This window comes from Onychomys torridus, chromosome 14, assembly GCF_903995425.1.
Source record: "Onychomys torridus chromosome 14, mOncTor1.1, whole genome shotgun sequence".
Lineage (NCBI taxonomy): Eukaryota > Metazoa > Chordata > Mammalia > Rodentia > Cricetidae > Onychomys > Onychomys torridus.
This window is the reverse complement of record NC_050456.1, coordinates 71250551-71264195: the sequence shown is the minus strand read 5'-3', so window position 1 is coordinate 71264195 and position 13645 is coordinate 71250551. Positions and strand designations below refer to the sequence as shown.

The following is a 13645-nucleotide window of genomic DNA, read 5'->3' as shown; positions in this document are numbered from 1 at the left end:
CACTTGGCTCATGGCTTACTGGTATCTTTACATCTTGCTTCTCATGGCTGAGGCTGGCAGTGTCTTCTGACTCAGCCTTCCTCTTCCCAGAATTCTCTACTCTGCTTACTCTACCTATACTATACTTCTGGCCTGGCTACTGGCCATTCAACATTATATTTATCAACCAAATCAGAGCAATACATTAATAACATACAGAGCAATATCCACAGCACTCAAGTGTTGAAACTAATCCTTCTACATTCAGGTTGCTTCTGTTGGGTATTGAAACCCTTCAATAAGGATAACAACTAACATACCCAGGCTGTCCTCACACTCCTGGTCTCCCTGGTCTCCCTGTCTCAGCCTTTCTAGTGCTGGTATTACATGTGTGTACAGCCTCAGCTCTGGCAGTTCTTTCCAAGGTCCATCCCCAGCCCCACCTGTCCTCTCTCCTCCCATCTCCCCTCACTTCCTTCTCTTCTCTCCTGATTTTCCCTCCTCCTTTTTCCTCTTCTGCTTCTTCTCTTTTCCCTCTCTCCTTATGTCTCTTGATCCTATTTCAGAAGTTATTTCTGAGAAGCCCTTTGAATAGGCCCAGAGAGATTTCCCATCAAAAGTCATGAGAGGGCTGGAGGTTAGCTCTGTGGTAGGGAGCTTGTACAGCAAGCACAAGACCTTGGGTTCAGTCCACAGTACAAGAGGAAAAAGAAAAAGAAAAAGGTCTTGAGAGTGATCTTGGATATGGAAACTCTGTCACTTGTCAAGTCTTCAGCCAACTCATGAGTGACCCTGAGGAGGAGCCACCCTGCCTGGCTCCTCATGAGTGCCTGACTCTGATAGATATTCCATGTTTATTGTTTCAAGTTTTACATTTTGGGGCAATTTATTCTGCATCAGCATATGCAAGAAAAGGTCAGTCTCCCTCTTAGTCCTTAGGACCAAGGGAGACAGTAAAGACAGACATGTCACAAGACAACATGCAGGCTCACACAGAAATGTCTGAAGTAAGTCCTTCATGCTGACTCCATCTTGTATTTGCTCACACAGTTCTCAACCCTCTCTGTTCCCCACCACAGTCATGTCAGCCTTCACATGTGTTTGAGAGTTCCATGGACATGTCCGTGGTACACAGAATTAACCAGAATATTCAAGGAAAACACAATAAATAAAGAAGCTGTAACCCAAAATTATTATTCATGTTGTGATTGAAATAGTAACTCTGCCCTGTCAGGAAAGAATATTTTAAATTAATATGAACTTCATCTAATGTATATATTATATAAATTATGGTCTTTGTGTCTTTTGCCTATAAACATGTTGTATTCCTGAGCTTGGGAACCTACAGATTTTTTGTAGTCATGAGCTCATTCTTTGTCTGACCATTAATAAAAGTATTTAAGCCATTGATTTTCTTAATATTATTGTTGTTAATAACTATCTCATGTGTATCATTTCAACACCTCAGCAGCATCTCATGGTGGATTCTTCCCTAGGCAGAAGTCTGTCTTCCTGCTCTTCTTTTTCTCTCCCAACAGTGACCACAAAGGTCACCACTGTTGCTCTGTCCTTCATGCCTAAGACCCTGTTGCATCCTCACCAGTACTTGCTGAGGTGAGTCCCAGTGTGATGACCTACTCTATAGGATTCCAGGACCAGACACTGGTTGATGCTGAGTCAGGCCAGGAGTGTGATCCAGATTAGTTCGAGGGTGTCCATCCTCTGCATCAATACAGCTTTAGTCCCTGCTGACTCATACTCAGTCTGACTGTGAGGACTCACGAATCTAACAGATAAGCAAGGTGTATCCTTCTTGGTGGTGTGAAGGATGGCTTTGTGATCTAACTGTCTGAGTTCATCAGAATTCTATGTACAGAATCCTGAGCTACAAACATTTCCTCCCATCCTGGGGGTTGTCTCCCCTCTCTCACAGTCCTGGGGACATTAAACTTCACATACACAATCCAGGCCAGTGTTCTACCACTAAGCTAGCTCCCTAGGTCTCTTCTCTTTCTCCTTGAACATTTATTTTATGTAGTTCTGTGTGTTTGTGAATGTGTATGTGTGCATCCATGTGCACATCTACATGAAGGTCAGAGGTCAACCTCAACTGTCATTCCTTATCCACCTTGGTTTTAGAATAGCATCTCGTTATAGGCCTGGAAGTCACTGAATTGCATAGGTTGGCTCCCCAGGGAGTCCCAGGGATCCACCTATCTCCACCTCTCCAGAGATGGGATCACAAGTTCATGTGACCACACTTGGCTTTTTTACTTTTGTATCTGGGCATAAAAATTTGACCCTTATATGTATTATTAGGGGGTGGAGTGGGAACACTCTTCCCACCTACATCTGTTTTCAGCCCTTATCCCCTTGATAGGTTCTTTACGTAACTAAGCTTGACTTGCCTCAGGCCCAAATCAGAGGAGCCGGAAGACCATAGCCTGAACTCTCTGAAACTGTGATTCAAACCAAACCTTTGCTTCCCTCAGTGGGTTGTCTCAGATGTGCTGTCCCAGTGACATAAGGCTAACTGACACACCCCTCTGTCCACTGTCTGCTCTGTGGACTCAGTAACAACAGAGAACAGATGGAGGCAGCTAGCTGGATGGCAGCTCAATATCCTTCCAGAAGGCCCTGGAATCATGCTATGATCTGCAAATCAGGCACTTCACAGTGGCTACTCCTTGAGGGTCCTCACATCTAGGAGGCTTATCCTTAGGTACCTTATCCTGGTTTGAGTTCGGTGCACAGGTGTCTGAGATCACTACTGTAAACCTCTTCCCCTCACAGTCTGCTACCTCTATTGCACACTGAGGTGGTCTCTGCAGGGGGTTCATCAGCAGGGCAACATTTGGTGGTCAGGTCCTGGGACCCTCATAGAATGGGTGAAAGTGTAACCCTCATAGCTGTGTCCTACTCCAGTGAGAGGTGTACTCAGACTTTGCCAACACTTCTGGAAACAGCTCATGGGCAATACGAGATGTAGTCAGCACCAGGCTCCTTAGATTCTGAAGCCATGAAAAATGGAGTGATGCAGCTGAGGTATGTCAGTGCTCATGGAGTGCATGGGTCTCGACCTCATTACTTTGAAAAACACTGCTGGACACATTGGATTTGCTGGGACATGGCTGTTTTCAATACTTGGGTCCTGTTCTTATCTCCCCATGGTCCTCATGGAGTAATACCTTAGTGTACACTGTGGAAGGGAATCCTGTGTGTGATCCTTCAGGCTGTAATTCTCGGTCACCATGTGTCCACCTGTTCATTGTGTGTTCTTAGTAGCCTCAAGACTCAAGTGTGTCTCAAATTAAATGAAGAACTTTCCCTGCTTGTTCAGGCCTCCAGCAGTGTTGCAGAGGTCACAGATTCTCCATGCACACTCAACACCCTAACCTAAATGTACACTGTGCTCCCTTCATCCTCCATCTAGGCACCAAACCGGTCAATCCTTGAGCTAAATCACCCACTCTCTTCTCCTATATGGCTTGATGTTCCATGAAACTGCCTTCAGTGAAAATCCCCATATTTACCCAGAGCAGTTCCCTGCTTTATATCCCCACAGAGTTACGGGTTTCCCAATACAGGAACAGTAATTATCCCTTCAAAGTTCCCTGAAGTTCTGAGTCATTTGAGAATCCTCACAGACCCAAGATCTTGACAATCCAATGGCTGTTTTGTTCTTTTTCTTAAACCTACCAAGATTCCTAAAATACCTCCATTGTTCTTTGCCCTGCCCAAAGCTTTCTTTCTGGTCACCTGACCGTCTTCTCATCCAACTCAGACCACAGCACAGAGGTCACATGATCCATAGACTGTTTTGGAGCCTCTCTGTGAAGCACCCAGAGCCTTGTTTTATGATGCACCTGCACACCACCATGGTGATGCCTGTGCACAGAACCCTGGCTTGGTGAAAACTGTTCCTCTGACATCAGGACACTTGAAGAACATCCCACCAGTCATAATGTCTAGCTGTGCAGGCATGAAAATGACTAAGTTTCTCTGTGCCTCAGTTTCCTGTTCCATAAAAAGGACTGATAACAACATGTAGGTCAGAGGTCCATCACAGGAGTCACAGACTGTGAGTGACAATCTCTACTATCCTGTGGTCACTAGAGGCCACACCCCTGCCCACAGGAGCTGAGTGAACACTGACTAGACACTTCCTGTGCAGTAATACGTTTATTGATCCTTCGCTCCAAACCCTACATTTTTGGTGAGGAAGGTGGACGTGTCCATCTGTTGTGTGATGTTGTTCAGTGGAGAACCTAGAAAAAGGCTCCTCTGCTCTTTAAGTGTACTGGGGGAAAGGAGCTGTTCTGATGAACCAGCTCCATGCAGCTGCAGGAATGAGTGCTCCAACAAGGTGCCAGATGTGGACAGGGTCAGGAGCCCCTGTAAGGGACATTGGTGGCAAAGCCTGGAAGAGGGAAAGTGTGGGGCAGGAACAGGGCACACAGTGGCCCTGGATGCTGGAAATAGAGTCATGGTGGCAGGTTTCCTTCTCAGTGCTGGGGTGAGGTCCACATGATTGGCGTATAAGTTTGCATAATTCATCAAGCCTGGTGAAGCTGAAGGCAGACATAACCAGAGCCTAGATATGGACTGAGCCTATCTGCCAGGGCCCAGGCTTTTGAGTAGAAGCAGACACATGAGAGGCAGCAGGAAGGAACACAAAGACAGAGCTCAGGCTCAGGATCATGAGTCAGTGCTGCCAAGAGGACTGGGAGCTTGACACTAACTGTCCTCATTCCCCTGTGGATGTGGGAGTCATTCAGTTAGTCATTGCTACTGTCTAATCCACTCACGCCACAGTCAATCAGAGCATGGGGGCCAAAATGCACATAGAGACCCACATATAGGCTCACTTCATGGCTCCTATGAACAAACCCCACCACTTGGGAAGTTCTATTTTCCCTTGGGATTTGTGACTTTGGCCATTATTTTCCCTTGGGATTTGTGACTTTGGCCATAAAGAGTGGAGTCTGAGTATTTGTGTCAGAGATCATCATCAAGAATGGCCTGTTGAATTCTATTTTCAGAGGGTTCAAAATTAGAGCCGATCCCAAAAGACCCCATCCCGTGGCAACAGCTGCTTCTGTGCCTGTCTCAGCCACATCCAGCACAGCCTTGTGGACCACCTGTAGGAGAAAGACATCACTCACTGGAGACCAGGGAGGACAGGAGAGGAGATTCCTGGAGCAAGCATCCTCTGCTGGCTTCAGTTTCTGATGAAGATGTTTGTTTTACCATGAGCTCCACCCCTGATGTTTCCAAGTGTCTGCTCAGGGTGTGAGATGAGGCATGCCCTAGGTCTGCTCATTCTCTGGGAATCTGTGTTGTTCTCAAAACCCCTACAAACTGGAAGATAGGTGTAGGTGGAACCAGTCATCATCCCCAAGACAGCTTCTCAGGAGATCCACAGTGAACAGCAGGGGTGCTAGCAGCCAGTGCAGGCTTCCACATCCTTCCTACTCCATATATCCTTCCTACTTCCTACAACAGCGCTGCATAGGACATGGCTTCCCATTTCCAGAATGCCATGCCCTGCTGGTACAGATCTGAGCCCAGGCCTCTGTGGGCACTGGGCAGAGCATTAGGCATTCCCAGGCTGTGTGTCTAGGAATGTAAGGTGTGATCCCACAGCATCTTCTCTCCTATTCTTAATCTTTTCATCCCAACTGCCATCCATCCCTTGTTTTTTCTTTCACTGCTACTGCTCTGTGGGCTAGTCAAGAAGTACTGGCCAGCCAGCAGTGAAGAAGTTGAGGCTAGAAGTGCATTTGCCCTGCAGCAGATTGTGGGTGGTATATGCACTGCAGCACAGGGTGGTGCCTATGGTGGTCTAAGACTAAGCACAGGCTCTTGTCTGCCATGAGCTCCTAGGCGAGATTATGTTCAGAGGGTAGAGGAGGGCCTGGCTGTATGGTATCCAGCAGGAGTATCTAGGCTGTAATCCAGCTTTCCCAGGATTAGGGAATCTCAGAAATACAGGCTTTCTCACACATTTGCCATTTCCCCACACACCTCTTGGCCTTCACCATCCACAATCTGGCACCACGATGAACTACCCAGTGTATCTAGGCTTACCTGAGAGACTCTCAGGTCCTTGGCCCCTGCAATTCCAGACAGGTCAGCCTGTGTGGAGAAGAGTTCCCTGATACCCAGCTGTGGAAGGATGTTCTCCAGGCTGTAGTCACTGGAGATAGAGAACTTGGGCATGTAGAGATCATCGATTTTCCTAAGAATGAAAAAGAGAAATATAAAAGTCGATGGACTCTCTTGCTCCATCAATGCACCTTATAGCTGGGGAACCAGAGACAGCCCTCTCCCTGGAGAGCATCCCTCTTTCCATCCATGCCTAGACCATGTAATTTGCTCTTCCTAATGCATTAATTATCTATCAGTGCCCAATAGTGTTTACAGGGGCCATACAACATGGGTTGGTACTTCCTGTTCTTCTAAGGAGAATGTTTTTCTCCCAGATGCACAAAAGGGAGCCCTTCCTCTGTCCTGTGGACCCTCAGACATCTCCTAATGACACTACTATATTAAATTTCACTCTGCATCTGACTCCAGCTTTCCTTAACCTTGAACACTCCCCTTCTAAATCTTACCCCTCCTTACCTTTTAACTAATCAATTGATGATTAGTTACATTTTCATGTCCCCAATCTCTTCATCATTACAAGATAGATGAGCCCTCTGGGTAAGAAATTTTGTTTGTGAGTCTCAGAACATTGCACTTCTTCAAGTCATCATTCTATGAATGGTGAATGAATGAGTGATGAGGGGATGAGATGGCTACACAGGGCACAGCTGATTATCAGAGTTGATCTCACTTCCCTCTGCCTTCCAAAACCCATTCAAGATTCCTTGTAATTATAGACTGTTAGAAACAAAGGAATCCTCAGCAGAGAGATACTCACCTTTGCTATACCAGTCCCTGCAGATGCTCCAATCATTACACTGGGTGCTAGTGAGACTCTGAGGGACAGAGACACTGGGCTTCAGGCCAACAGCGGGTGGGGAGCCAGACCAGCTCTGCTTTCTGTGGACTCTCACCTGTGCATCAGGGAGTCCTTCCACTTCCTCAGGGTCTCTGGTTGCAAGCTGGCTTCCACCTGCTGCATCCTGCCCTCAATCAGGGAGGATGAACAGGGTGCTGGCATTGCCTGTGTACTTCAGCTCCACCACAGAGCAGGACAGCTCCTCATCCCGGAAGTAGGGTGTGGTCAGAAATTTATGGTGCATCATGGGCACCTTCACAGACCTCTTCTTGTCCAAGTGGAAGTCAGATTCATGTGTGAAATGAGGCTCAAAGGGTCTCTTCCATTTCCCTAAATGTGGAGCAGGTCATCAGATTGAACCATCAGCAGAGAGACGCCACCTCCACCCCATTTCTGCCTAGATTTTCAGTTTTGACAGAAATCAATCTGTCCTCAGCAGCATAGAGTGTTACTTACTGGTTGCATAATCTAGATTAGAAAAAACCTTAGCAGATGTAGAACTATGAATGAGAAGTGATCCACAGGGTTGGTTTGGAAAGGGGAACTGAAAACCAAAGCTTCCATACATGAGATATCTGAAAAACAGCCAGGGATCTGAGGGTGGGGTGTATAACAGTAGATGAGTGTGAAAGTGGGGAGACTGGAGACTGGGGAGAGTTGAGGCTCCCTTCTTCTTCAGGAGATGCCATGTCTAGAAGGTTATGCTTGTAGGACAGGTTTTAGGGAAAACAAGTGAGACTGTGTTCTCCCACACCATGATCTGTCCATGGTGCCCCTCAGTGTGAACCACCTTAATAGAATTCAGTTCCCAGAGCCATGAGTGGGTTTTAATTGAAATGCGTGAAGTCTACAACTTCCCAGAGTTGGGTTACCAAATCCCACAGTTTCAGGTAGAAAGAGATGGGTAATGAGAACTATTCTCCCATGTGGGCTACGTTCACCTTCATGAATCAAAGACATTGTATTTAGACTTTGCGTACATCCCAAGTGCATATGGCCATCTGCAATATAACCTGTGGGGCATGGTGCTTTGACAATTTCTTGGGCTCAGGATCCAGCAGCATAAACATACATCCCAACCTCAGGGTCAAGCAGCCTTGGTGCTTGGGATCTGGACCCAGCAGAGAGAGCCAAACCCTGCAGTCTAATCCTTAGGGACATCACTCTGCTTCCCCTCTCTTCAGAGCACAGCTGCTCTTTGGACATCCTGAACTCCTGTCCTCTGTCCTTCATCCTCTTCTGTCTATGGCCAATTGGTTTTCTGTCTATAGTCTCAGAGCCTACCCCCCTGTACTCTTGCCTAGCCAGAGTCCAGAGTCCCAAATACATCCCAGATCTAGCCACATCAAAATTTTATCAGGAACCATTCTGTGGGCCATTGCCTCACTCCTTGGTTTATCAGGCAGAGTTTTGTGTGTGTGTGAGCTATGGATGTCTCCCTACTAACCCTTACCTGTGGTGATATTATGTTCCCCAGTATATTGTGCACCCTAATAAACTTATCTGGGGTCAGAGAACAGAACAGCCATACTATTAAACATAGAGGTTAGGCAGTGGTAGCACACACCTTTAATCCTAGCATTCCAGAGGCAGAGATCCACCTGGATCTCTGTGAGTTCAAGGCCACACTGGAAACAGCTAGGCATGGTAACAAGAGCCTTTTATCCCAGGAAGTGATGACGGGAAGCAGAAAGGTATTTAAGGTGTGAGCATCAGAAACTAGAAGCTTTTGGCCTGGTTAAGCTTTCAGGCTTTGGAGAAGCAGTTCAGCTGAGATCCATTCAGATATGGGGACATAGAAGCTTTCAGTCTGAGGAAACAGGATCAGCTGAAGAACTGGCAAGGTGAGGAAGCTGTGGCTTGTTCTGCTTCTCTAATCTTTCAGCATTGACCCCAGTACCTGGCTCCAGGTTTGTTTTTATTAATAAGATCTTTTAAGATTCGTGCAACACTTACCCACTGAAATTCCAACCCATTTTCCAAACTCTCCTTCACCTTAACCCCAGACTCCTTGTCCCAGAATTGTGTATTCAGCATTGTGACCCTGCAGGCTGCCTTAACTACTAATTTAACAAAAACAAATTCCACAAAGGAGCCAGACTCTAAACACAGAACACTTCCTGGATGATACTTCCCTCTCACTAATGGCTTCTCCTCAGTCCTTGCTTTTTCACGTCCATGTCTAGCATTACAGAGAAGGCTCAGGTAGAGGTCCTGCAGAGAAACCTCCCACAGAGCACTTCAATAATTGTCAGCCATACTTCTTTCCCCTCAAGATTGGGGTAGCCAGACTCCTTAGGTCAAGAAGTCCTCAGACCACCCATGTCCTGCTAGAGATGGAGGTTTTCTAGCAGATGTATTCTATAGGAACATGTCAGAAATGCTGGAGTGGCATGAATGAGGGTCTCCTCTTAGGGTAGTTTAAATGTAATTGGGCCCCATAAACTCTTAGGGAGTGGCATTATTAGGAGGTGTGGCTTTGTTAGAGTAGTTGTGACCATGTTGGAGGAAGTGTGTCACAACTGAGGCAGACTATGAGGTCTCATAAGTGCTCAAGATACTGCCCAGAGTATCACACAACATCATATAGCCTGAAAGATATAGGATTCTCAGATACCACTTTAGCATCATGTCTGCCTGCACACTGCCATGTCCCACCATGATGATAATGGACTGAACCTCTTCATTGTAAAAAAGCCAACACAATTAAATGTTTTCATTCATAAGAGTTGCCATGGTCATGGTGTCTCTTCACAGCAATAAAACACTGGCCACGACACCATCTTAGCATTGCTTCTGCACACACAGGTAGGACTGGGTACATAATATGTGCATTCTGCTAGTCAGTAAGTTTAAGTCACAGCCAAATTATTCTCTCTTATACTGAGAACTCAGGGGTTCCGTGCAGTATGAAGGAACTGTAACCATTATATAGAATACCCCAGAGGAGAAGTAATGTCTGTTAGTATAAAGAAGTGAGGCACCCATGTCTCCAAGGCAGTGGTCAGTTTATGGACACAAGATGCACAGCCAGCACCTTCTCTATCAACCCCTGAAACAGTGACCATCCTCACCTTTAAAGTAGATGTAATTCACCAGCACCATTACTGTCCTCTCATCCAAGTCTGAGATCAATTCCTTGATCTTCCCCTGGGTCTGTTTCCTCACATAGTCATTGATGATCTTTTTGGCCTCATGAGGATGCTGGAAGTCAGCTGTGGAGGCCTCAGCCTGGTACAGCACCCTTGCCTTCTCCTTGAACTCTGCCAGGATCTGCAGGTGCTTTTCAACAAACATCATGCTGCCTATGCTGATCTTCACCTGGTCCCCTGGCTGACTGAGCATGTTGAGGAGGTGCCCAAAGCCCTGGTGGATGTCTGCCTCAGGGGTCTCTGTGAGACTGAACTTGAGACCTTCTAGAATTTCTTCCAGGATTTTGCTCCTTGCTCCCAGAGACAGGACAGACAAGGCTATTGAGATGCTGAATGGAGAGAAGACGACATTTCTATCTGGATTCTTCAAAGCCAGTTCCTGGTAGAGGCTGAAGGCAAAGTCGGTGTTGGTGGAGATCAGTGCTAGATTGTCCACTGGTGTCCTGTTTTTCTAGTTTTCCTGGACTCCAGTGTCCCTTCCCAATGTGCCATCTGGTTGGCAGAGGACATCAGGGGAGAGCTCAGCCATTACTCTGTTCTCCTGGTTGAAAAGAAAAGATCCTTTTGTTAGGGAGGGTCACGTAGTTCCATGACTACCTCCTAGTACTCCCACATGGCCAGGACTGTGTCCATGCTCTGCTGCCTCTGTGACTGTGCATGGGAGGTGCTCTGGCCACTCAGCTGATAGTACCACAGCCTCTGCTCCTTTTCACTACAGGAGGAAGAGCTGATGCAGTAACCCATATTCCTAATAGAGATTCAAAACCCAGAGGGATGAAGAGATTTCTAGGGCCATAGGGTAAGGAAGAGAAGAACCTGAGGATGGACTTAAGCCTGGTGAAATCTGAATGTCTCCTCTTCTCTTCTAAATTTGTATAAGGACTCATTAGAAAGCAGGGGATCTCCTCTTTGCCTTTGTATCCTCTACCCTATAACTGATCTCTGTTCAGGACTCAGGGAAGGATCCTTAGACCAGTCATGTAGCATAGCACCCACCCCAACCTGCAGCAGACATGACCAAGACATCCCACAGCCCTAAGCTGAACCTAGTGCACATTTCTGGGAGTATGAAGGATTAATAGAGGGCAGCACTGGAGAGGACTGGTGCAATTCCAAAACCTTGGGACCCCTGAGAACAAGTACCAGAGGAACCAATAGGGAAAGGTTTTCTCAGCCCTGCCAGCATACCACATGGACGTTTGTATCTCAACTCAGACGGCCTCCTGATGGGAAGGCAATTGAATGGTGTCTGTGTCTCCAAGACCTGGACCAGATTTCATATTAGCTGTCAGGATCTGTGTGGGGCAAAGAAATGGGTGGGCCTGTCTGGCAATTTGTTGACCCAGGGTACCCAATTAGTAAAAGTGTATGGCTTATTACGGGCATTGTGGATATTTGTAGGGAACGCACAGCAGGCCATCCTCTCCATACACCCCTGAACTGGGGCACAAGCATTCTTAAAAATACAGTTGATTGTTTCACTCTGAAATTTCTTCTCAGTTTCAGAGACTATGCGGACTTGAGAGAACCTGACAAAGCTCATGAACACAACACACAGGTCAAGAAACCAAGTGCTTGACGTCCATGTGAATCTTTTTTTTTTCTTTGTGGCGGGGGGAGCTGATGATTGAACCCAGGGCCTTGTGCTTGCTAGGCAAGTGCTCTACCACTGAGAGAGATGGCTCAGAGGTTAAGAGCACCAACTGCTTTTCCAGAGGTCCTGAGTTCAATTCCCAGCAACCACGTGGCTCAGAACCGTCTATAATGAGATCTGGTGAGGTGCCCTCTTCTGGCCTGCAGGGTTACATGCAAACAGAACACTATACATAATAAATAAATCTTTAAAAAAATACAGTTGAAGGTTTATGATCATGGTAAACACTGCCCCCCACCTTAGCCTCTGTCCACACTGTAGAGGAGTTCAGAAGAGAAAGTAGATTCTAGAGGAAGAGGAAGGTGAGGAAGAAGAACAGAGGAGGGAGGACCAGGTGGGAAAAGAAGCTGGAATGAGAAAGTGGAGGAAGAGGAGGGAGTGGGGAGGACAGGAAGACAGAGCCAAGGGGAAGACGGAGGGGAGAGAAGACCAGAAAAGTGTAGGAGGAGAATGGAGGGAGCAGGGGAGGGAGGTGTTGGAGCTGAGCCACATGTGCCCAGGGCCATGACATCCCTGCAGAGGGGCCAGGGACTTCAGCTGCCTTTACCCTGTGGTTATTGTTAGACTGTTGCAACCATTTCTTTGGAAAGTATTCAAACATATTTTACATCAAAATTATTTCCACAGAAAACAAGCTAGTCTGTTTGTGGAGGAGACCTGGCTCAGTGACTGAGCTGTAGTCTTCTTTTCCATATTAGGAGAGGGTGTGGTCCCTTTTCTTGGCCATGGGATCTGTTGGAGAAGTTGGGTCCCCGACTCCAAGGCATCTCCTGTGGCTCTAAGTATGACAGTGATGTCACGTCCCCCATAGGCTCTCTGTAACTTTTGTGTCTCCCTCTGGTCCCTACAGCTACACCTGAACCATTCAAGGTCTCAGTATTTCTTCCCCAGGAGGGTCAGAAGGAGCAGGCTCCATTCACTCCCCAGAAGCATAGTTCATGGCTCCTTCTGCACTGTTCATTGACAGAAATAACCAGACTGGAGAAAAGATTCATATGATCCCCAGAAACGTTCCCTGATTCTAGCCCAGTGCTGTAGGGTCAACTCCTCAGCCCTCCAAACCAAGACTTTAGATCATTACCAGTACCACACAGTCCTGCAAAGGCACCTTTTCTGTCCCCAGAGAGAAAGAATCCTAGGCATTACCTGCAGAGCTGATGCCCACTGTCAGTGTCTGTGATAGCTGAGTTCTGATGTTCGTGGTGGCTGCCTGTCTGGTGTGTTATCTCCACTGCACACTGATGCCTATTTATCCCCACCAGGAACTCCTCCCTCTTCTTAGGAAATGCTGCCCTGAACAAGTTGTGCTCTGTGCTTAGTCTGGAAGTGTGCAGATGGGAGGATGTCTGGTAATGTGCATTTAGAAGCCCCTGGAGGTAGAACCAATTCCCGAAGGTTGTAAACAACAAGCCCAATGGATTGTGTTTGTAGCTTTCTGTTTCTCTAATCATTTAATGGTCAATGTGGAACAGGGGATAAGTTAGAGTTAAAAAGACAGGGTACAAGCCCTACTTGTCACTGGGTAAGGTTGTCCCTAACATTTGACCTATACTTTCTAAGTCATTTTGAAAAGAACACATCTCTATGTATGTCCTCCCAGATTTCTTTACAGAAACTCACACATTATTAAACACATGCCTCGATGCTGACAGATCCGCACCTGCATCTGTGTAACCATTTTGTCTGGCAGCAATGGACGTGTTCTCAACAGAGACCCACTCTCCCCTCTTTACCTCTCAGACTTCTGGAGGGAAGCTGCCTTGTCTGGAAGTGAAGGAAAACTCCTAAAGGAATTCGTGTCTGCAGAGCCTGGCTGGCTGATCTGAATTTCAGTCCTGTAGAGAGATGGGA

The 13645-nt window shown here is 46.8% G+C and overlaps 1 pseudogene; it reads right to left on the bottom strand.

Moving 5' to 3' along the window:
* Nucleotides 1–4161: 4161 nt before the first annotated feature.
* On the bottom strand, nt 4162–13588 carry LOC118595297 (annotated as a pseudogene).
* Between the last annotated feature and the right edge of the window lie 57 nt (nt 13589–13645).